General features: G+C 43.0%; 1 protein-coding gene across 1 annotated transcript in view; it reads left to right on the top strand.

Moving 5' to 3' along the window:
- Window positions 1-22,928, top strand: part of CHST7 (carbohydrate sulfotransferase 7) — a 30,965-nt gene that overhangs the window by 2,240 nt on the left and 5,797 nt on the right. The gene's annotated exons all lie outside the window — the stretch shown is intronic.

Raw genomic sequence — 22,928 nt, 5'->3', positions numbered from 1 at the left:
CTAGGTCCTGTGGGGAAACCTTTTGCAGCAGTGTTTGCAGGCACAGGGAAAACCAAAAGCAAAAATTTGGGGGAAAGTTATTGACTCTTATCCTACCTACCCCTAATCTGTTTCATATTTCTCTGCCTCTGCCTCTCTGACGTGTGCAGACTCCGAGGCGTTCTTTCAGATTTACCAAACATACAGTCATAGGCCTCTCTTGCAACAGCTTTTGCACATGTGTGTGCCTCAGGCTCTGGTATACTGGCGTGGAATGGACTTTGCTTTCCCCTGGCTCGAGGGGTGGCTCCCCCCACCTCCCACCTCCACCCCCAATGGCTGGCGCTCCCAGGATATTTGACCATATTCCGTTCACATCAGGTCACAAAAGCTGCCTGGTCTGCTTCCTCTAGTGCAGACAGAACCTCAGGGCTGGGCTTCCCTCACTCTGCCCGATCCACTTGAGAGATGGAACCTTGGATCGGCAGTAGCAGCTTTGGCTGTGACAGCTGAAGGAGCTTTGTGAAAAGACATTCCCTTTCTGCCTCCCCGCTCATTTTTTTCTTTCTCTGTAAAGCATATATCCTAAGGTATCCTAAGATGCCAAAATGGGGCTTAAATGATCTCAAAATGTGTTCAGTGTCTGGGTCGGTCTATGGCCTGTTCATTGGGATGAGGGAAGTTTGTTCTACGTGACGTTGACCTCAGGAGTCTAGTTAGTGGCATGGGAATGCGATTTCCCAAACTTTGTGTGAGCTGGAAGAGTGCAGCCTTCTGCACTGTGCAGTCCAGAGGAGGAAAAGCAGTGCCGGGTGGGCGGAAATGACTTAAGTTTCCATTCATTAGTTTATAGTGTAATTCAGTATTCCTCTGGGATGAAGCTCTGAGGACAATAGTCGAAGACGTTAATGAAGATGGATTTTGTTGTTGTGAATAGAGCCAGGGTTTCAGAGTGATTTCGGAAGCTGATTTTCCTCCTAGTGATCAAGTCGTTTTCTTAGTTTCTGTAATTGCTTAGGAAGTCTGTGTTCTTTCCTGATTTCCAGAGTGAAGGTAAAAGGAACAGGGTGACTTGTCACATTTTAACAAAAACATCCTTTCATCTGCTAATCCTGTATTTACAGATGTAACAAAATGGGTCTCCAATCCTCCTTCACCGGTCTGAGGGAATGCCTCTCGAGGACAAATGGCTGCAGCATTTTATGGTTTTAAGAATTGACAATCTCCCAGAAACTCTGACTCTTTTTTTTTTTTCATTTTTACTAACATTTGGCACTGACTGGGGTGAGGTAAGAAAGTGAATAGAGAGGAGGGTTAGAGGACACAGTCTTCATCCTCTAGGAGGTTAGAGTCTGTGCACGTGACAGTGACTATGGGGCCAGACATCGGTGCTGCTGTTTGGAAGAGCCAATGGGGCTTCCTTTGCAGGGCTGCAGGGACATCTGGGAACAAGCTTTAGGCTCTTTCAAACTCTGGTGACTGAGCTCTTCCTCCCACATATCTGCTGGAATTATCGGGCACTTACCGTGTCACCACCAACTAGTGGATTTATCAAAATGCTTGTATTCCTGGTTCCGAGAAAGGTAATGTTACCAACCAACTGATGAGTTTCCAAAAGTCTGTCACACTCCACTCTAGGAATGGAAAGGGGATGGATCCTCAGGTGCGATGTGTTGAGTTAGGCATTGTGGATATATCATTACTGTGACTGTCGATGAAAATAAGCAATAAACAATCTATAATAAGAATAGGAAAGAGTTTCATTTGAGCCAAACTGAAGACTATAGCCCCGAAGACCGGAAGACAGTCAGATAACTCTGAGGAACTGCTCCAGAGAAGCTTGGTTTTCAGACCAGTTTGACATCTTGTCAGAACAAAGAACACTAAGCAACTCAGGGATCCGTTCCTTCAAGGTTTCCAAAAACAAACAGACAAACAAAACAAAACAAAACAGATCAGCACATACACCGCGAGCCAGTATGTCCTCAGCACCTGGGAAGGGAGTCTTATCATTGAAGGAGTACCAGCATGAGCGTCCCAGGAAGGAAGGCATTTAATCTTTATTTTTAACACAGACATTCTTTACTTCTGGTCAATGCGCCCTTTTCTTTAATAATTAAAGTAGAAGTACCGTGTACGTTTGATAGGCCACAAACAGGCTGTTTTAGTTAGCATCACATTCGGGTTAAATCAGGTATAAGCCAGAATGACTTCCCCATACCTCCACATGTGAACATTTCTTTCATCATGACATATTATCGGTTTTACAGATGAGAAATCAGAGATTCAGAGAAGTCAGGTACCTTGCCCAAAGTCACACCTGGGCTGCTGGGCTGCTGAGCCGAGTGTTAGACCCCAGAGCTCAGAATCTCTCCATTATAACACACCCTCACCTGCCCCCCCCCTTTACCGTCCCCTGGCACCCTTTTGGCACTGCAGCCAGGCATAGTGGCTACTCTAGGGTGAGAACCACACTTAGCTTTATTACTAACAAACACTGAACAAACGAATAAAATATCCCTGAGCGCTGCCAACAGCACCTACACGGGAGAGCCCCTGACTCTATAGCCGGGCTCCTCATGGCTGTCCTTCGCTCGGGGCACCTGAGCACCCTTGGGGCACCCTCGGCTCAGCAGTGAAGAGGGACTGCACGTGAATTAACCTGAGCGACTTCTGGATGCTCCAGACCTGACAGCCAGGATTTGGCAGGGAGGGAGTCAGTGCACTTTTTTCAGGGCTGGGTGGGGACCGCAGCACCAAACCAAGTCACCGAGGACCCCAGGCCCTTTCCATCTTTTCCATCTTCTTGGCTTTCGTTCACCAACTTATCTTCCCACTGTCACAAGATGGTAGCCTCAACAAGAAGCATCATTCCTCACCCAACCACACAGGGTTGTGAAAATGAAGAAAGGAAGGAAGGTGGTTACTAAGGGGTAGCGTTTTCCCTCATGTATCTCTCTTTCCTCCAATCTGGTTATAAAACCATCCCCAGAAACCCCTACCCCAGTCGACTTCCTTTTATGTCTCACCGGCTAGAACTGGGTCACGTGTTCTGCCCTAGCCCAGTAATTGGTGAAGGGGAAGGGGGTTGTCATGATTGGCTTAGACCAGTGCGTTCTCAGCCCTGGCTGAACATTACAGTCACCTGAGGAGCTTTTTTTTTCTTATGTCAATATTAAAAATACTCCATCCTCAGAGATTCTGATTTAATTGGTCTGGGGTGGGATCCAGCTATATAATTACTGTATAATCCCCCAGGGGATTGTATAGTGCAGCCAAAGTTGAGAGCCACCTACCTGGACCCGTCATGCTTCATCCCCTGGGCTGAGCCCTTGCCCCTGGAACAGGATGAGGATGCAGACTAAAGTTGATGAGCAGCGAACTGCCTGCCATAGTCATTTATGTGAAAGAACTTGGAGCTGTGAAATACCAAGCAGCTGTAGGGTGTTAATATGGAAACGTCTTAAATTATTCACGGCTCCATTTATCACCCTCTCACATTCCTTCAAATGCTTCGTTGTCTGTATCTCCTTATCTCTAATCCATCATGGTACACTATCCACTACCATTCTGAACAGACTCATGTGCTGTCCTATCCTTTTCAGCAGGTATCCGTTTGACCTCTGCCCTTGGTAGGACCCAAGATTTCATTTCATTAGGCATTTAAGACATCTTGGTCTTTGTTCTTCACAAGATAGATGGACCCTCTGATTGAAATTAGGAAGGGAGGTAAGTGCGTAACCGAAACCCCAACAATCAGAAAGTGTTCTTTCTAAGGAAACCATCCAAACAAAAAGAAATGAGCAGCCATCACCAAATCCCTAACAAAGCATTTTGAAAGTCATTCGATTTTAGTAAAGCCAAATGGCTTATGTATAAAAATCACTGAAAGGGAAATCTCTTGCTTAAACAGTAGTCTGTACTGCTAAAGAATAGGCATTTGTTAAACATTGTTCCTACCTAGAATTTCTCATTCAACAAAATTTGTTCAAATCCCTAATTGTAGTAAAAGAATGAAGCTAGAACACTCCCTAACACCATGCACAGAAATAAACTCCCAATGGATTAAAGACCTAAATGTAAGGCCAGACGCTATCAAACTCTTGGAGGAAGACATAGGCAGAACACTCTATGACATAAATCACAGCAAGATCCTTTTTGACCCACCTCCTAGAGAAATGGAAATAAAAACAAAAATAAACAAATGGGACCTAATGAAACTTCAAAGCTTTTGCACTGCAAAGGAAACCATAAACAAGACGAAAAGACAACCCTCAGAATGGGAGAAAATATTTGCAAATGAAGCAACTGACAAAGGATTAATCTTCAAAATTTACAAGCAGCTTATGCAGCTCAATATCAAAAAACAAACAACCCAATCCAAAAATGGGCAGAAGACCTAAATAGACATTTCTCCAAAGAAGATATACAGATTGCCAAAAAACACATGAAAGAATGCTCAACATCATCATTAGAGAAATGCAAATCAAAACTACACTGAGGTATCACCTCACACCAGTCAGAATGGCCATCATCAAAAAATCTAGAAACAATAAATGCTGGAGAGGGTGTGGAGAAAAGGGAACCCTCTCGCACTGTTGGTGGGAATGTAAATTGATACAGCCACTATGGAGAACTGTATGGAGGTTCCTTAAAAAACTAAAAATAGAACTACCATATGACCCGGCAATCCCACTACTGGGCATATACCCTGAGAAAACCATAATTCAAAAAGAGTCATGTACCAAAATGTTCATTGCAGCTCTATTTACAATAGCCCGGAGATGGAAACAACCTAAGTGCCCAGCATTGGATGAATGGATAAAGAAGATGTGGCACATATATACAATGGAATATTACTCAGCCATAAAAAGAAACGAAATTGAGTTATTTGTCGTGAGGTGGATGGACCTAGAGTCTGTCATACAGAGTGAAGTAAGTCAGAAAGAGAAAAACAAATACCATATGCTAACACATAATATATGGAATCTTAAAAAAAAAAAGGTTCTGAAGAACCTAGGGTAAGGACAGGAATAAAGACACAGACGTAGAGAATGGACTTGAGAACACGGGGAGGGGGAAGGGTAAGCTGGGACGAAGTGAGAGAGTGGCATGGCCATATATACACTACCAAATGTAAAATAGATAGCTAGTGGGAAGCAGCCGCATAGCACAGGGAGATCAGCCCGGTGCTTTGTGACCACCTAGAGGGGTGGAATAGGGAGGGTGGGAGGGAGACGCAAGAGGGAGGAGATATGGGGATGTATGTATATGTATAGTTGCTTCACTTTGTTATAAAGCAGAAACTAACACACCATTGTAAAGCAGTTATACTCCAATAAAGATGTTAAAAAAATTCCTAATTGTAAATTAATGTAGGTACTGTGTTCGAGCCAGAGGGCTAGAAGTTAGGATGGGGCGTGTGTGTGTGTGTGTGTGTGTGTGTGTGTGTGTGTGTGTGTGTGTGGCAGGGATGCAGTAAGGTGCGAGCAATTTTTAAAAACACATCCACATCCAAATTATTATTGCCCCCTTGTGAGGCTAGTGCTGCCTTTGACCAAGACATTCTTGGAGCTCCCCCTTGGGGCTGCCTTCCCAGGCAGGACCCCCTCAGTTGATGGTGGATTTAGTGTTTAGGAAAAATCACAGCTCATCAAATGTGGTGAGTGAAGCAGGGGAGGAGGCTGGTCCTGCGAACTGAGGTGTGGCCATAGAGTAGTAGCAGAGTCATTCCTTGGCTCATATGAAATCAGGCTTTATATTAGAGTACAGGAACCCAGGCATCAGAGCCTGGCTTTCCTGGTTACTGCATGATTGACCTTGGCAAGTCCCTAAACCATTTTGGCTTTAGTGTTCTACCAGTAAGAAGATGAGGTTGAATTAAGAGGATTTACGAGTTTTCTTGGCACTAAGTGGGGGTGTGTGTGACATTTATCGAGTGCCTATTTTGTGTACTGTGTTACTAGCTTAGTGCATGTTGTCCGAGTTAGTCCTCATCTTAGCTTTATGAGGTACGTAGTATCCCCATTGTATGGATGGTGAAACAAGCTCAGAGAGGTTGGGTAATTGCTAAGGATAACACAGCCAGAGGATTAAAATCAGGTGCTCTCTATTTTGAAACTAGTGTTAAAAAATTTTTAGGAATAATATAAGCACATGGCGAAAAAAGAGTTCAATAGTTTAGGAGGATATAAAATACCTGCCAGGCTCACTTCATAGAAGTAACCACTACGTTTCTTGTGATATATGTCTAGAAATACTTTATGCAAATTCAAACAGAAGTATGTAGGCTTTTGGTACTTAAATCTTTTTAATTCCTTAAAATTTAAAAATTGAGATCTGACATAACATTATATTAGTTTCAGGTGTACAACGTAATGGTTCACTCTTTGTATATATTGCAGTAGATCTCCACAGTTAGTCTAGTTACTATCCATCACCACACAAAGTTACGTAGTTGTTTTCCTTATGATGAGAAATTTTAAGATCCCCTTTCTTAATAACTTTAAAATATATGGGAATTCCCTGGCGGTCTAGTGGTTAGGACTCCGTGCTCTCACTGCTGAGGGCCCGGGTTTGATCCCTGGTTGAGGAACTGAGATCCCACAAGCCGTGCAGCACGGCCAAAAAAATAATAATAATACACACACACACACAGCATTATTAACTGTAGTCACCATGCTGTATATTACATATCCCTGACGTATTTATTTTATACCTGGGATTTTATACCTTTTGACCCCTTCACCCAGTGCCTCTGGCAACTACCAGTCTGTTCTTTGCATCTGCAAGTTCATGGGTTTTGGGGTGGGAGGCGGAGGGCTAGATTCCACATATAAGTGACAGCATACAGTATTTGTCTTTCTCTTTCTGACTTATTTCACTTAGCATAATGTCCTCAAGGTCCATCCATGTTGTCACAAGTGGTGATATTTCATTCTTTTTTTATGGCTGAATAATAGTCCCTTGTACACGTATATACCACATTTGCTTTATCCATTCATCCACTGATGAACGCATAGGGCATTTCCGTATCTTGGCTATTGTAAATAATGCTGCAGTGACCATGGGGGTACAGGTATCTTTTTGAGTTAGTGTTTTCATTTCCGTTGGGTAAATACCCAGCAGTGGAATTGCTAGATCATATGATGGCTCTATGTTTAACTTTTTGAGGCGCTTCCATCCCATCTTCCATAGTGGCTGCACCAATTCACATTCCCACAATTCTTGGGTGACAGGGAGGGGCACTTTGTTGTACTGGATTTCTGCTGTCATCTACTTAAAGTCCAGAAACATGATGGCGAAGATGAAGTTATGAAAACCGTGCCTTTGAGGAAGATGGTGGAGAGAATTCGAATTCGCAAGTCCCAGATTCTAAATGATGAGGTAATCACTATCTTGGATAAGTACTTGAAGTTGTGCTATGGAGAGAACATGGCCATGGGGCACGTTCACCGCTCTCAGCCACCCATCTACCAGTCCTTGGCCAGCAGCTGGGGGCACGTATATCACCTGGGTTTTTTTAATAAGTAAATAAATAAATTTATTTATTTTTGGCTAAGTTGGGTCTTTGTTGCTGCGCGCGGGCTTTCTCTAGTTGCGGCGAGCGGGGGTCTACTCTTCGTTAGGTGCGCGGGCTTCTTGTTGCGGTGGCTTCTCTTGTTGCGGAGCACAGGCTCTAGGCCCGCGGGCTTCAGTAGTTGTGGCTCGTGGGCTCGAGAACCCAGGCTCAGTAGTTGTGGTGCACGGGCTTCGTTGCTCCTCGGCATGTGGGATCTTCCCAGACCAGGGCTCGAACCCGTGTCCCCTACATTGGCAGGCGGACTCCCAAACGCTGTGCCACCAGGGAAACCCTATCACCTGTTTTTGAAAAGTCCCAATACTGACTACATTTAATAACTAAGGGCATATTTTTCGTTCTATAAATTTAGTGAGAATTTTAGGGACTATTTTTCAGTATCTTTTTGCCAGTTAAAGTGGGATGCTTTTTTTTTTTTGGCTGTACGGCTTGCGGAATCTTAGTTCCCCCACCGAGGATCGAACCTGGGCCCCCTGCAGTGGAAGCGCAGAGTCCTAACCACTGGACCACCGGGGAATTTCCTAAAGCGGCATGCTCTTCAATCTAAAAAGCTTAATTTTATAAAATTGACTTACTTTTCTAGACTAAAATTGTATATGCTTTTGGTAATTGGAAACTCTGAGAATATTGGCTGCTGATTGTTGCCGTCATGTTCTTACAAAATTATTTTCCATTTTTTATAGAATGTTCCCACAGCTAGCTGTGTCATAAGGTACTGCTCAGTTCATCCATTTATCCTTTGGCAAAGGGTCAGTAATGTTTAGAGAAAGATTTGTGGGCTTAAACAAGAAACTTAATGCCAGCGAATTGATTTAAAATCCTTTACCGATTAGCATTAAACTTAATGATTAAGTATTTCACTTTTGTTTAGGGATTTTTCTGAGGGTCTTTTGTGAAGAATCTTTTCTAAGTAATTCTTTCCTTTCCTTTTCTGTGTCAGTGTTTCAGAAAATAGTGAACTCGAGTCCTCTGCTTTCTCTAAATCCACTTGTGACAAAAGCTAATTTGTGAGGTATGATTTAAAGGTCAGAGATAAAACTAATGAAACCTTAAAAAGACAAAAAGTTCCTATATCTTCTTTTCAGTGACTGTCTAGTATTTCATTGTAGGAATGTATTGTAACATATTTAACCAGTTCCTAGTCCCAACATTTCATTGCTGCATTTTTAATAGCATCTTTTGCATACATGTAAGTACATCTGTAAGAAAAATTTCTGTAGTAGGGTGATGGTATAGAGCAAAAGGTATACAGGCTTTTTTACATTTTGAGAGGTTAAGTTGTTCAACGTTGCACCAACATCTGCCCCCACCGGCTGTTTCTTGGAGTGTCTGCTTCCTAGACTTTCAACAACAAGCATTTTATCTATTTATTTTTTCAGCATGGCTAGTGTGATAGGTGGAAAACCCTTTCTCCCAGTGCCCTGGCCCTCTCTGACCCTACAGTTCATCTCAGGCGGTGAATAAATGCCTCCCACCTCAGGTTGTGATAACCAGATGCCAAGATGAAATTCATTCCTTAGTCCTTCTTCGACGCACCTGGGTTGCAAAGTGTCACTTCTGTGGTTCTTTTGAAGGACTGGACACATCTTGAAATCAAAGTGATCATCCCTTTATAAAACCACACTTACACAGGACATCAGATTGTAGCAAGCTTCTTACTAAGCTGAACTTCTCCTACTGCTGCTGCAGGGGATTGTACCTAGTGACTTGAACTTCAGCTATTTCGGGACACTATCAGTGGGGAACTGAGGCTGATTTTAAATGAGGTTGAACTCTATACATTTCCTCTCTAGTCCTGAGAGCCCTCTTTATTGGGGGCGGGTGGAGGGCAGAAGTGCCCATTTACAGTTGTTGAGGCAGGATTCAGAGGATTTTCAAAGAGGCTTTTTTAGTCTGGGCAGGGATTTGTTTCCCATGAATATTAATGTAATATAAATAATTGGGAGTGATGCTTTTAAAAAACATTTATAAGCAGCTGGCTTAAAATTCCTCAGTCCAAACAGTACAGAAAAGACTGAAACTGAAAAAAAGCCTGGCCCCTCATCCTCTCACTTCGTAATGGAACCTGAGGAACTTGCTCTATTGAAAGAACCATTTCTGCTCAGGTGCAGTATAAAATAAGAACAGTAGGGACTAAGAAACAGCTCTGGCCCAAGTTCAAGAACACAGGGAAGTGGAGAACTACTGGGGAGTTGAACAGGAAGCAGTTTCAGTCGGAGCAAAGTTGCTGAGCTCAGTGATGTCTGCATGGGAATGGGAAGCCTTCAGCTCTGCTCCAGCCCACAGGCGCCAAGCCAGAGCCCATCAGTCCACTGGATGCTGAGAAGACATTGGAACGGCAGCTGGCAGTGAATGTTTTGAAATCTGGGGGGTTAAGGGGTGGTGGAAGACGACCACCACGTTTGACTTCAATGATGACCGCAGTGAGCAAATTTCTCCTCCCCTGAAATGGATGCAGCAGGGGGCTTGGCTATAGAGTCACATTCTAAAAATAGCCACTGAGGTAGTAGACTTGTGTTCTTCTTTTTTCTTTTTTTTTTTGTCATCATTATTTTTTTTACATCTTTATTAGAGTATAATTGCTTTACAATTGTGTGTTAGTTTCTGCTTTATAACAAAGTGAAGCAACTATACATATACATACATCCCCATATCTCCTCCCTCTTGCGTCTCCCTCCCTCCCACCCTCCCTATCCCACCCCTCCAGGCGGTCACAAAGCGCGGAGCTGATCTCCCTGTGCTATGCGGCTGCTTCCCACTAGCTATCTACCTTACGTTTGGTAGTGTATATATGTCCATGCCTCTCTCTCGCTTTGTCACAGCTCACCCTTCCCCCTCCCCGTGTCCTCAAGTCCATTCTCGTAGGTCTGTGTCTTTATTCCTGTCTTACCCCTAGGTTCTTCATGACATTTTTTTTCTTAAATTCCATATATATGTGTTAGCATACGGTATTTGTCTTTCTCTTTCTGACTTACTTCACTCTGTATGACAGACTCTAGGTCTATCCACCTCATTACAAATAGCTCTTGTGTTTTTCACTCGTGGAATGGAAGCCCTTTCTTTTAAGTGTTACCTTCAGGCAGAGGTGTTAGAAGGAGCCCCGAAGGCACAGGGAGAGTTGTCAGAATGCGGGGCAGTCTCTGGGCCCTGCCAGCAAGAAGCCTCAAATCTGGCCTGAAATCCAAACGCTTAGAGGGCCAGCTTGGACAGATTAATCTTGTGTGATTAAGATGGTTTGGTCACAGTAACCAGCAGGCTGGAAACAGCAGCCTAACTGAAAGGCTGAAGTCGAACATTACAGAAGCGTTTGTAAGCTATGGGGAGTGGGTGGGGACTCGAGACTCTGAGTTCTTTTGTAAAGATGATGAACTGGGGAAAGTTAGGAACAGCACAACTGGGAGGCTGGCTGAAGCAGTCCTGACATACATACAGATCAAGTGAACATCAAGGAAAAAATGTCCCAGGGCTTTGAGGGTCACTTTCCCCATGACTGAGACCAGACATTCCCAAAAAGGACTCATTACTGCCTCGGAGAGCTTATGGGAACAGTAAGCCAAAAATACTAAAACCAAGATAATGTTTTAAAAATAGGACTTCCTTTCAAACAGCCTAGAGCTGGCGTATGTTAAATATACAGATTTTAGAAGGAATAAAATAGATGCTGTCTCTTCCTGTTAAATAAAGGATATTGCTAACAGGGATGTGAGAAGGGAAAACAATACATTTTTCAGGTTCTGCAAACAACAAAAAAGTTAAACTTTGTTGCCTTTCTGTGCACTCCCCTCCCCCACCCCATCCCCCCCAGCTGGGAATTGCCAAGGAGACTATTTTACAAAAAGGAGATGGTTGGCTAAAAATAAACACACAGCCCTACCGAAGACCAACAAAACTCCCAGCATTATCGAATGCCTTTTAGATTTATTTTTATTTCTCAGCAGTCAAAGAGAAGGAGAAATCATTCTGAGCTCAGGAAAAATCCATGTCCTGCTCCTAAGTATGGCAATCTCTGGCAATCCTACAGGCCCAGGAGAAGACTGGTGTACGGCTCGCCAGTGTCCTGTGAGAACGTGAACCTGCTGTTGGCCATGGGGCCATTTCATCCCTGCCAGACTGTGCACAGTGCTAGGAAAGGGTGGCACAGACACAGTGCCTCGCTCCGCAGGGAGAGAGAACCAGAAGTGATGGGCTAGACTTGGGGTGACACACAAACTCTGTAACCTGACTAGCCATCCTAACCTGTGAATCCTGAAGCTGATCGGGAGTGGCCCTAGTGCCCCCCACTCCATTTGGCCCCCTGTAGAGGCCAAAGGGCTGCCTGAATGGTAGGTCCAAGCTTCCCAACCCTGTGCCCTCACTAACCTCTGCCAACCCCACTTGGTAGTTGGCAAACATCTACAAGTGGGCGGTCAAATATATATTATAAAATACTGACTCCGTTCCTTTATTTGAGTTGGGAACGACTTTACTCACAAAAGCAAGTAGGTACACCAATTAAAATTGTATCTTGGAGCAGCTCAATGAAAGGAAAAAACAAAAGTCAACTAGCCAAACTCACGTCTTTCCAAGTTTTATTAACACTGGTTTGGAGCGCATTCCTTTTGTTCTGAAGTGAGCTCAAAAATTTAGGAAAGTTTTAGCTGGGCGTGGGTATGATAAAATTGGAAACGTGTTATTATTTTATTCTCTTCTATTGGGGAAATGTAATGGCCATTCCGTTTTTGCACTGGCTGACTCTGGGTCTTGACTAATGAGTCCCATGGAATGAGGTTTTATTCTGAGTTCCGGAGCAGAGAAGTGAGTCCTCTTCTCCCACTGGAGGCAGGGAGGGATGGAGATGCAGCTCAGCTCTGGACATGGGCTGCCCAGGGTCAGGCAAGTGGCTTCTCCCCTAGTTTCCCCCTTTACTCCCCAGGCAAGAGTTTTGTTTGTTAGTGGGTTTATTTTTAAAGATTTCTTTGAATGTGGACCATTTTTAAAGTCTTTATTAAATTTGTGACAATATTGCTTCTGTTTTATGTTTTCGTTTTTGGGCGGCAAGGCACGTGGGATCTTAGCTCCCGGACCAGGGATCGAACCCACACGCCCTGCATTGGAAGGCGAAGTCTTAACCACTGGACGGCCAGGGAAGTTCCTTATTTTTCTTTTAAACTCAGTCTCTGTTTTCACCTAAAGGGAGAGTTGTTTCATGTATTAAATAGGACTGAAACTAGTATTGACTAATGCAAAGATACTGGTGCCCCCTACCACTGCTACTTAATTTTTCAGATTGAAAGTCTGGAAACGATTTATAACATGTATGCTGCTTCAAGTACATTTCTAGGCTATTTGGGGGGTGTGGTTGTATTAGCAAACTCCATGTTTCCTGTTCCATTTTGCTTTAGAGTCACAGGGAGGGAACGCTTGCACTTTGACATTTCTGGTATTTCAAGTATTATTTTAACATTATCCCTAGGCAGCTCCCTTAAAAAAAAAAGACAACTTAATGGCTCTATTGTCACAAACTTTGTCAGTTATTTCCGTTTTCCTTGGCACTGCATTTCACTAATTTGAGGTGAAAACAGGAAGGTGAAGAAAGCTTAACCAAGGTTAACATAAACTTAGATGGTAACATCACTCACAAGGGGGCTGTTCCAGAGTAGGATATTGGGAGATGACCCCTCACACACACACACACAAAACACGTCACCCTTGAAAAGGAGGCTAATGCCTGTCCTCGGCCCATTTGTTCTGCAGCGGTCCGAGAGGAAGGCTGTTACAATAGGCTGGAAAGTAATTCCCCCATGATAACGGGACCCACTGAATACCCGGAAACCTCAGCTCCCGCAGCCAAAATGCCAGGTCCCTGCACCAACTTTTAGCATCTGTGAAGTGGCTTCTGGTGGAGAACCTGGGGCACCTCACCTGGCACAAGTGTGTGTGCAGGGACAGGTGAAACCAAGAAAACTGGAAGGAAAGAGGGTCTAGTAGAAATCTACAAGTGCAATTCAAGGAGGGGAGGGAGGTGCCCATGCCGGTTCGCAGAGCCACCGGGGACGCCCAGGGATCGGTATCTGACTTGAAACGGGCCAGGAAGGCCACTGAAAGAGGCAAGTTCATTTGGCCGAATCTTCTGTTCTCAACCTTGAAAGCCGGCAGGAAGTTGATTCTTCCTCCTCCCCCATCCCAGCTTCAAACGTTGAAAAAAGTTTGATTAAAATGCTAAGAGTGTGTCTTCCTGGGTTATTCCGCCCGGAGAGCCGCAGCCAAGCCAACTGCAGGCAATCACAGCCTGGAATGACGTTTCCCTTTGATGATGGCAATGAGGCTATTAGTAGGTCAACCAGCTGCAGTTAGGGCCCGGCTGGTCATTTAAGTACTCAGGGGAACTGTAGCAAAGGAGATAAAATACACCCAACTCATGGGAGTATGACTTTGAATCTTTAAGTAAACAATCCATTTTTTAAAAGTGCAAGTGAATTAATTTGAGTATTAATTAAGCCATTAAGGAATGACTTCACACTTCAATGCCACATATTAAAAAAAAGCCTTTTATACATGCTTCACAAAACAATATACAGAAATCTCTGTAATTCTGGAAATTAATTGCACCAAGACAGTTTTTAAAATTATCTATTCTCTATTATCATACAGGATAGGTCTTGAAATAGTTTTGACTTCAGAATGACCAGAAGGGTCTACACCATTTCAGGTGGTTCAGGCAGTAGTAAACATTCTCCCCAGACGCTGGACAAGCGGAAACAATTTTAACCAAGAAGTTTAGTAGCTTAAAATTTACTTCTACGTTGTTAAACATCTAGCAGTTGTAAAAGGGCAAAGCTGGCTACTTGGTAACTGTAGCTGGCTGATAACCTGAGCGTTCACTTTTAAACTATGCATGCAAACTTGAATACTTCATTGCTCCAAATGAATCAGGCCCCATAGTATTAAGAAGAGTGGGGTCTGGAGTTAATTAAATTCTTAATCCTATATCTAAGGAGCTTAAGAATTTGGGGGATCATCACACTAAGAATTCATGGACATGTTAGTGTTTTAAACACAACCAAAAGTAATTAAAATGGGAGGAAATTAACTGATAGTTTTTGTAGGGTCTACTTGGAGGTGAAGTGAGAACTGGAAGGTATTTGAGCATCCCTGCCCTGGTGCGGTGACATTCAGGAACTGAGACCAAACCAGAAGAACAGGAATCCATTTCTGATGTGAAGAAAGGGCCTTGTGGGGTTGCTGCCTGGGCCCAGCCTGGCTTAGCAGGACTTCAGAATTGTTCTTCAAATACCCCAGAGGCAGTAATAGATCTTTGAGAGCACCTGTTTCTCCTCTCCTCCCACCTTGTACTGCTGGGTGATTTGATAAAAAGAAAATTTGGAGTGCCTGGGGCTAGGCCTCTGAGCCCCGCGCCCTCTGAGCAAGGGAAACCGGGTGAAGCACAAAGGAAAAAAAAGCAGTGGAACAACCAGCAAATCTTCTTGGAATTCAGACATGGTGGCAAGAGATGAGAAGAAGTATTTCCTGGGGGCCCAACAGTGGCACCATGCTAAGATTATGTGGTAATAAATATCTATTGTTTTCAAATTCACATAACTAAGTCAAACAGATTAAGAAATAAAAACATATCACCCGAGACTTCCGGGAAGATGGCGGAAGAGTAAGACGCGGAGATCACCTTCCTCTCCACAGATACACCAGAAGTACATCTACGCGTGGAACAACTCCTACGGAGCACCTACTGAACGCTGGCAGAAGACCTCAGACCTCCCAAAAGGCAAGGAACCCCCCACGTACCTGGTTAGGGCAAAAGAAAAAACTAAACAGAGACAAAAGGATAGGGACGGGTCCTGCACCAGCAGGAGAGAGCTGTGAAGGAGGAAAAGTGTCCACACACTAGGAAGCCCCTTCGCGGGTGGAGACTTCGGGAGGCGGAGTGGGGGAGCTTGGGAGCCGCGGAGGAGAACACAGCAACAGGGGTGCGGAGGGCAAAGCGGACAGATTCCAGCGCAGAGGATCGGGCCGACCGGCACTCACCAGCCGAGAGGCTTGTCTGCTCGCCCGCCGGGGCGGGCGGGACTGGGAGCTGAGGCTCCGGCTTTTGTCGGAGCGCCGGGAGAGGACTGAGGTTGGCGGCGTGAACACAGCCTGCAGGGCGTTGGTGCGCCGCGGCTGGCCGGGAGAGAGTCCGGGGAGGGGTCTGGACCTGCCGAAGAGGCAAGAGACTTTTACGTCCCTCTTTGTTTCCTGGTGCGCGAGGAGAGGGGATTAAGAGCGCTGCTTGAGAGGGCTCCAGGGACGGGCGCGAGCCGCGGCTAAGATTGCGGAGCCCAGAGACGGACATGGGACGCTGAGGCCGCTGCTGCTGCCGCCAGGAGGCCTGTGTGCGAGCACAGGTCACTAGCCACACGCCCTTCCGGGGAGCCTGTGCAGCCCGCCACTGCCAGGGTCCCGGGATCCAGGGACGGCTCCCCCGGGAGAGCGCACGGCGCCCTCAGGCTGCAGCGTCACGCCGGCCTCTGCCGCTGCAGGCCCGCCCCGCACTCCGTGACCCTCCCTACCCCCCGGCCTGGGTGAGCCAGAGCCTCCGAATCAGCGGCTCCTTTAACCCCGTCCTGTCTGAGCAAAGAACACACGCCCTCCGGCGACCTACACGCACAGGCGGGGCCAAATCCAAAGCTGAGCCCCTGGGAACTGTTAGAACAAAGAAGAGAAAGGGAAATCTCTCCCAGCAGCCTCAGAAGCAGCGGATTAAAGCTCCACAATCAACTTGATATACCCTGCATCTGTGGAATACCTGAATAGACAACGAATCATCCCAAATTAAGGAGCCCTGTGGATGAAAGGCTCTTGGTGCTGCAGCCAGGAGTCAGTGCTGTGCCTCTGAGGTGGGAGAGCCAACTTCAGGACACTGGTCCACAAGAGGCCTCCCAGCTGCACATAATATCAAACAGCAAAAACCTCCGAGAGATCTCCATCTCAACGCCAGCACCCAGCTTCACTCAACGACCAGCAAGCTACAGTGCTGGACATCCTATGCCAAACAACTAGCAAGACAGGAACACAACCCCACCCATTAGCAGAGAGGCTGCCCAAAATCATAGTAAGTCTACAGACACCCCAAAACACACCACCAGACGTGGACCTGCCCACCAGAAAGACAAGATCCAGCCTCATACACCAGAACACAGGCACTAGTACCCTCCACCAGGAAGCCTACACAACCCACTGAACCAACCTTAGCCACTGGGGACAGACACAAAAAACAACAGGAACTACGAACCTTCAGCCTGCAAAAAAGGAGACCCCAAACACAGTAAGATAAGCAAAATGAAAAGACAGAAAAACACACAGCAGATGAAGGAGCAAGATAAAAAACCACCAGACCTAACAAATGAAGAGGAAATAGGCAGTCTACCTGAAAAAGAATTCAGAATAATGATAGTAAGGTTGATCCGAAATCTTGGAGATAGAATGGACAATAGAATGGACAAATTACAAGAATCAGTTAACAAGGACCTAGAAGAACTAAAGATGAAACAAGCAACGATGAACAACACAATAAATGAAATTAAAAGTACTCTAGATGGGATCAATAGCAGAATAACTGAGGCAGAAGAACGGATAAGTGACCTGGAAGATAAAATAGTGGAAATAACTACTGCAGAGCAGAAAAAAGAAAAAAGAATGAAAAGAACTGAGGACAGTCTCAGAGACCTCTGGGACAACATTAAACGCACCAACATTCGAATTATAGGGGTTCCAGAAGAAGAAGAGAAAAAGAAAGGGACTGAGAAAATATTTGAAGAGATTATAGTTGAAAACTTCCCTAATATGGGAAAAGAAATAGTTAATCAAGTCCAGGAAGCACAGAGAGTCCCATACAGGATAAATCCAAGGAGAAATACGCCAAGACACATATTAATCAAACTGTCAAAAATTAAATACAAAGAAAACATATTAAAAGCAGCAAGGGAAAAACAACAAATAACACACAAGGGAATCCCCATAAGGTTAACAGCTGATCTTTCAGCAGAAACTCTGCAAGCCAGAAGGGAGTGGCAGGACATATTGAAAGTGTTGAAGGAGAAAAACCTGCAACCAAGATTACTTTACCCAGCAAGGATCTCATTCAGATTTGATGGAGAAATTAAAACCTTTACAGACAAGCAAAAGCTGAGAGAGTTCAGCACCACCAAACCAGCTCTACAACAACTGCTAAAGGAACTTCTCTAGGCAAGAAACACAAAAGAAGGAAAGGACCTACAATAATGAACCCAAAACAATTAAGAAAATGGGAATAGGAACACACATATCGATAATTACCTTAAATGTAAATGGACTAAATGCTCCCACCAAAAGACACAGATTGGCTGAATGGATACAAAAACAAGACCCATATATTTGCTGTCTACAAGAGACCCACTTCAGACCTAGAGACACATACAGACTGAAAGTAAGGGGATGGAAAAAGGTATTTCATGCAAATGGAAACCAAAAGAAAGCTGGAGTAGCAATTCTCATATCAGACAAAATAGACTTTAAAACAAAGACTATTAGAAGAGACAAAGAAGGACACTACATAATGATCAAGGGATCGATCCAAGAGGAAGATATAACAATTGTAAATATTTATGCACCCAACTTAGGTGCACCTCAATACATAAGGCAAATACTGACAACCATAAAAGGGGAAATCGACAGTAACACATTCATAGTAGGGGACTTTAACACCCCACTTTCACCAATGGACAGATCATCCAAAATGAAAATAAATAAGGAAACACAAGCTTTAAATGATACATTAAACGAGATGGAGTTAATTGATATTTATAGGACATTCCATCCAAAAACAACAGAATACACATTTTTCTCAAGTGCTCATGGAACATTCTCCAGGATAGATCATATCTTGGGTCACAAATCAAGCCTTGGTAAATTTAAGAAAATTGAAATTGTATCAAGTATCTTTTCTGACCACAACGCCATGAGACTAGATATCAATTACAGGAAAAGATCTGTAAAAAATACAAACACATGGAGGCTAAACAATACACTACTTAATAATGAAGTGACCACTGAAGAAATCAAAGAGGAAATCAAAAAATACCTAGAAACAAACGACAATGGAGACACAACGACGCAAAACCTGTGGGATGCAGCAAAAGCAGTTCTAAGGGGGAAGTTTATAGCAATACAAGCCCACCTTAAGAAGCAGGAAACATCTCGAATAAACAACCTAACCTTGCACCTCAAGCAATTAGAGAAAGAAGAACAAAAAAACCCCAAAGCTAGCAGAAGGAAAGAAATCATAAAAATCAGATCAGAAATAAATGAAAAAGAAATGAAGGAAACAATAGCAAAGATCAATAAAACTAAAAGCTGGTTCTTTGAGAAGATAAACAAAATAGATAAACCACTAGCCAGACTCATCAAGAAAAAAAGGGAGACGACTCAAATCAATAGAATTAGAAATGAAAAAGGAGAGGTAACAACTGACACTGCAGAAATAAAAGAGATCATGAGAGATTACTACAAGCAACTCTATGCCAATAAAATGGACAATCTGGAAGAAATGGACAAATTCTTGGAAATGCACAACCTGCCAAGACTGAATCAGGAAGAAATAGAAAATATGAACAGACCAATCACAAGCACTGAAATTGAAACTGTGATTAAAAATCTTCCAACAAAGAAAAGCCCAGGACCAGATGGCTTCACAGGCGAATTCTATCAAACATTTAGAGAAGAGCTAACACCTATCCTTCTCAAACTCTTCCAAAATATAGCAGAGGGAGGAACACTCCCAAACTCCTTCTACGAGGCCACCATCACCTTGATACCAAAACCAGACAAGGATGTCACAAAGAAAGAAAACTACAGGCCAATATCACTGATGAACATAGATGCAAAAATCCTCAACAAAATACTAGCAAACAGAATCCAACAGCACATTAAAAGGATCATACACCATGATCAAGTGGGGTTTATTCCAGGAATGCAAGGATTCTTCAATATACGCAAATCTATCAATGTGATAAACCATATTAACAAACTGAAGGAGAAAAACCATATGATCATCTCAATAGATGCAGAGAAAGCTTTTGACAAAATTCAACACCCATTTATGATAAAAACCCTGCAGAAAGTAGGCATAGAGGGAACTTTCCTCAACATAATAAAGGCCATATATGACAAGCCCACAGCAAACATCATCCTCAATGGTGAAAAACTGAAAGCATTTCCACTAAGATCAGGAACAAGACAAGGTTGCCCACTCTCACCACTCTTATTCAACATAGTTTTGGAAGTTTTAGCCACAGCGATCAGAGAAGAAAAGGAAATAAAAGGAATCCAAATCGGAAAAGAAGAAGTAAAGCTGTCACTGTTTGCAGATGACATGATCCTATACATAGAGAACCCTAAAGATGCTACCAGAAAACTACTAGAGCTAATCAATGAATTTGGTAAAGTGGCAGGATACAAAATTAATGCACAGAAATCTCTGGCATTCCTATATACTAATGATGAAAAATCTGAAAGTGAAATCAAGAAAACACTCCCATTTACCATTGCAACAAAAAGAATAAAATATCTAGGAATAAACCTACCTAAGGAGACAAAAGATCTGTATGCAGAAAATTATAAGACACTGATGAAAGAAATTAAAGACGATACAAATAGATGGAGAGATATACCATGTTCTTGGATTGGAAGAATCAACATTGTGAAAATGACTCTACTACCGAAAGCAATCTATAGATTCAATGCAATCCCTATCAAACTACCACTGGCATTTTTCACAGAACTAGAACAAAAAATTTTGCAATTTGTATGGAAACACAAAAGACCCCGAATAGCCAAAGCAATTTTGAGAACGAAAGAAGGAACTGGAGGAATCAGGCTCCCAGACTTCAGACTATACTACAAAGCTACAGTTATCAAGACGGTATGGTACTGGCATAAAAACAGAAAGATAGATCAATGGAACAGGATAGAAAGCCCAGAGATAAACCCACGCACATATGGTCACCTTATCTTTGACAAAGGAGGCAGAAATGTACAGTGGAGAAAGGACAGCCTATTCAATAAGTGGTGCTGGGAAAACTGGACAGCTACATGTAAAGGTATGAAATTAGATCACTCCCTAACACCATACACAAAAATAAGCTCAAAATGGATTAAAGACCTAAATGTAAGGCCAGAAACTATCAAATTCTTAGAGGAAAACATAGGCAGAACACTCTATGACATAAATCACAGCAAGGTTCTTTTTGACCCACCTCCTAGAGAAATGGAAATAAAAACAAGAGTAAACAAATGGGACCTAATGAAACTTAAAAGCTTTTGCGCAGCAGAGGAAACCATAAAGAAGACCAAAAGACAACCCTCAGAATGGGAGAAAATATTTGCAAATGAAGCAACTGACAAAGGATTGATCTCCAAAATTTATAAGCAGCTCATGCAGCTTAATAACAAAAAAACAAACAACCCAATCCAAAAATGGGCAGAAGACCTAAATAGACATTTCTCCAAAGAAGATATACAGAGTGCCAACAAACACATGAAAGAATGCTCAACATCACTAATCATGAGAGAAATGCAAATCAAAACTACAATGAGATATCATCTCACACCAGTCAGAATGGCCATCATCAAAAAATCTAGAAACAATAAATGCTGGAGAGGGTGTGGAGAAAAGGGAACCCTCTTACACTGTTGGTGGGAATGTAAATTGATACAGCCACTGTGGAGAACAGTATGGAGGTTCCTTAAAAAGCTACAAATAGAACTACCATATGACCCAGCAATCCCACTACTGGGCATATACCCTGAGAAAACCATAATTCAAAAAGAGTCATGTACCAAAATGTTCATTGCAGCTCTATTTACAATAGCCCGGAGATGGAAACAACCTAAGTGTCCATCATCGGATGAATGGATAAAGAAGATGTGGCACATATATACAATGGAATATTACTCAGCCATAAAAAGAGACGAAATTGAGCTATTTGTAATGAGATGGATAGACCTAGAGTCTGTCATACAGAGTGAAGTAAGTCAGAAAGAGAGAGACAAATACCGTATGCTAACACATATATATGGAATTTAAAAAAAAAATGTCATGAAAAACCTAGGGGTGAAACAGGAATAAAGACACAGACTTACTAGGGAATGGACTTGAGGTTATGGGGAGGGGGAAGGGTAAACGGTGACAAAGCGATAAAGAGGCATGGACATATATACACTACCAAACGTAAGGTAAATAGCTAGTGGGAAGCAGCCGCATAGCACAGGGAGATCAGCTCGGTGCTTTGTGACCGCCTGGAGGGGTGGGATAGGGAGGGTGGGAGGGAGGGAGACGCAAGCGGGAAGAGATATGGGAATATATGTATGTATATAACTGATTCATTTTGTTGTGAAGCTGAAGCTAACATACCATTGTAAAGCAATTATACTCCAATAAAGATGTTTAAAAAAAAAAAAAAAAAAAAAAAAAAAAAGAAAATTTGGACTTACAAAAAGCAGCTTTTCAGGTAGATTTTTAAAAATTTTTTAAAGAAGGTTTTTAATAAAAGGACTTAAAGAGTGCTTACGGGTCCACAGGTTGGGCTGATAGTATCTCCATAAACATCTGTCAGGACATGGGATATGATCAGGCAACATTTAGCACTTGGTTAGTTTTTGACAGAAAGCCACCCTGAGTTACTGCCAAGTGTTCTCAGTCTTTAAAATGACCCAAATGGAGAGCTGAATGCATTGTACAAAGAAAGAGTGACAGAGGAAAACTTTTTATTTTGAAATAACTATAGACTCATGGGAGGTTGCAAAAATGGTACAAAGAGGTCCAGTGTACCCTTCACCCAGCTTCTCCCAAAGGTAACATGTTACACATCTTACACATAGATCAATATCAACACCATGAAATTGACATTGGTACAATCTACAGGCCTTATTCAGTTTTTAACAGTTTTTACGTGCACTCATTTTGTGTGTATGTGTGTGCATAGATCTGTGTGATTTTATCACATATACGTAAACATCACCACAATCGAGATACAGAACTGTTCCATCAGCAAAAAGAAACTCTTATGCTATCCCTTTATAGTTGCATACCCTACCTCATCCCACCCCTTTCCCTGGCAAACACCAATCTGTACCCCATCTCTGTAATTGTGTTATTTCAAGATTGTTATACAAATGGAATCATACAATATATAACCTTTTGAGATTGTCTGTTTTCATTGAGCGTAATTCTCTGGATATCCATCCAGGTTGTTGCATTCCTTTTCATTGCTGAGTAGTTTTCCATGGTATGGATGTACCACAGTTTGTTTAACCATTAACCCATTTGAAGGGCATTCGGATTGTTTCCAGTTTTGGACTA

Source organism: Lagenorhynchus albirostris, chromosome X (assembly GCF_949774975.1).
Source record: "Lagenorhynchus albirostris chromosome X, mLagAlb1.1, whole genome shotgun sequence".
Lineage (NCBI taxonomy): Eukaryota > Metazoa > Chordata > Mammalia > Artiodactyla > Delphinidae > Lagenorhynchus > Lagenorhynchus albirostris.
The sequence above is the reverse complement of the archived record's forward strand: the minus strand, read 5'-3'. Positions and strand labels throughout refer to the sequence as shown.